Below are 2,840 nucleotides of genomic sequence, written 5' to 3' on the forward strand. Positions count from 1 at the left end.
GTTGTTCGGGGCTGGCTGTGAGGAAGCCAGAGGGACCGGATGTCCCTGTGCCCTTGGGGAGCTGGGGGCCGATCCTGAGTGAGTGGGGAGGAATCTGGAGGTCCCGCAGGGAGAACAGGATGGAAATAACCACTCTGGCCCTGGGAAACTGGGCTGTGTTTTCTCCTGCACCCTTTAAGGGCTGGCATGGACATCAGCTTCCTGGCATGTGGACGGCCACCCTCCCAAGGCCCCCAGAGAAGGACGGAGAGGCCAGGGCGACACCTGAGGGACCCCAGCGGCGTTCCCTTCTTGTCTTGGACCTCCTAAGGGGGCAACCACTTTGGTCATATGGCTCAATCACTAGCACCCCAGAAAAAAAAATGGCAGGAGTGCGTTGTCCTGACGCGTCCCCAGGACAAGCAGACACCCCGAAGTGCTTTCTGAAAGGCGAGATTGTCCCAGATGCGTAATGTGTCTCAGATGCTCACTGGAGGCGAGGGACCCCACCTCCTGGGCCATTGAGAGGGTGTCTTTGCATCCAGAGGGAGGACTCAGTGAGAGGCTGGAGAAGCGTGCCTGTCTCTTCACATAACTGACTCGTGACGAAGGCTTCTAACAGCAAGTCATGAAAAAGAATGGCCTAAGTCCGGGAATTATGATGGTTATTTTTTTCTTTACTTAGGAAGAACTCTAGAGACAAGCCAGCTTCATGACGTCAGCAAGGGCACCTGGGTTTTTAATGGCTTCCCAGCACCTCTCTTAGTAAATCAGCATTGTCGCCTTTGTTGCCTCATGGTGCACAGCGGCTGCCACCACACCAGGCATCAGGTCTGTGTCCAGGCTTTTGTGGCAACCTCCAGTGGCCATGGATGGCAGACCACGGCGGGACAGTGGGGCTGGGTGCAGGCAGCTGAGGTCAGACCTGGCTTCTGTCACAACACAGGGGCTGAGGCTGGGGCACAAGGGGACCCACAGGGTGTGCTGGGGACAAACACTAGGCAGAATTGCTGTGTGTCCCGTTAGAATTGTGTGCCTTCCGGAATGCTTTGGCTTCTTATGTGCATTTGATTCACCGGGAGGCACATGAATCAATGAGGCTGTTTCCCCCCCCCCCCCCGGGGTCACCCTGAGAGTCAGCCTCGGGGTGGGGTGTGTCGGGGCAAGAAGAGGGGGAGCGATCTCCATAATAACAGCGATTGCTGTGCTCACAGCTTTCTGGGCACTTGCTCAACGCATCCGTCGTCTGTGGTTAATCGGTGGGAAGGTCATTTGGCAAAGGCAGGTCTGCAGGTCTCAGTGGGGGCCCCTGGAAGATACGTCCCAGTCCTAAACTCGGGAGCCTGTGTTTAGGAACCAGGGTATTTGCAGAAGTGACAAAGTGAAGGATCTGAGATGAGGTCCCTCTGGATCACGGTGGCCCGGAATCCAATGGCAGGTGTCCTTGTAACAGACAGGACAGGAGACACAGACACAGAGGAGAAGCCACGTGAACAGGGAGGCAGCGACGGGAGGGACGGGGCCACAAGCCAGGGGCACCTGCAGCCCCAGAAGCTGGAGGAGGCAGGAAGGACCCTCCCTTGGAGCCTCAGGAGGGAGCACAGCCCTGCCTGGATTTAAGGGGCCCTACCCCCCCTGGATCTGAGGGGTCCTGCCCCTCTTGGGTCTCAGTGGTCCAGCCCCTCCTGGTGTCAGCGATCTTGCCCTGTATCTCAGTGGCTCCATTCCCCTCGCCCCCACCCCCCCCGCCCTAGATCTCAGTGGCCCTGCCCTGCCTGGATCTCAGCGGCCCTGCCCTGCCTGGATCTCAGCGGCCCTGCCCTGCCTGGATCTCAGCGGCCCTGCCCTGCCTGGATCTCAGTGGTCCTGACCCAGCTGGATCTCAGAAGCCCTTCCCTGCCTGGATCTCAGCGGCCCTGCCCCTCCTGGTGTCACTGATCCTGCCCTGCCTGGATCTCAGTGGCCCTGCCCCGCCCCCCTGGATCTCAGTGGTCCTGCCCCTCTTGGATCTCAGTGGCCCTGCCCTGCCTGGATCTGAGAGTCTGGTCTCCAGAAGGACTCTCCCCTGGAGCGTGGGATGAGAGCAGAGGGAGCAGGTGGAAGATGGGAGGGAGTCACCTCAGGAGCCCAGGGAGTGACTGAGCTACCGAGGCGCCCCCACTGGAAAGGCATTTCTTTTTTATTTTAATGTTTATTTATTTTTGAGAGACAGAAAGAGATAGAGTGTGAGTGGGAGAGGGGCAGAGAGAGAGGGGGAGACACAGAATCCGAAGGAGGATCCAGGCTCCCAGCTGTCGGCACAGAGCCCGACGCGGGGCTTGAACCCACAAACCGCGAGATCAACGTCTGAGTGGAAATCAAGAGTCAGACACACCCAGGAGCCCCCCAAGCTCCCCCACTGTAAATCCCTGGGCGTGTGACTCTTCCCGTGTGGTGGTCACAAATCACCACGATATCGTCAGGTGCCATCGCCGATCTAGAAGATACCCCAGAACCGACTCGTCGTAGAGCAGAAAACTCGCGCCCCTGGACCAACGTCTCCGCGTCTCCCGACCTCCAGCCCCTGGAAGCCGCGTCTGCCCTCTGCTATGATCTGAGCACTGGAGATCCACGTGCAAGTGTGAGTGTGCAGAACGTGACTTCCTCTGTGTGACGTGTTGCACACAGCCTCACCCCCTCGAGGTCCAGCTGTGTTACTGCACACGGCGGGGTGGCCCCGGTCTTCCAGGCTGAGCGATGGTCCATTATGTATACACATGATACAAATAGACAAGATCATTTTTTAAATACAGAAAAAAATGATATGATTTTTGTATAAATAACATATTAAAACATACAAAATAATACATAATATATTAAAC

This window comes from Lynx rufus, unplaced genomic scaffold, assembly GCF_022079265.1.
Source record: "Lynx rufus isolate CCGP_SWC_20201006 ecotype Redwood Valley unplaced genomic scaffold, mLynRuf1.p SCAF_14, whole genome shotgun sequence".
In the NCBI taxonomy this organism is placed as follows: domain Eukaryota; kingdom Metazoa; phylum Chordata; class Mammalia; order Carnivora; family Felidae; genus Lynx; species Lynx rufus.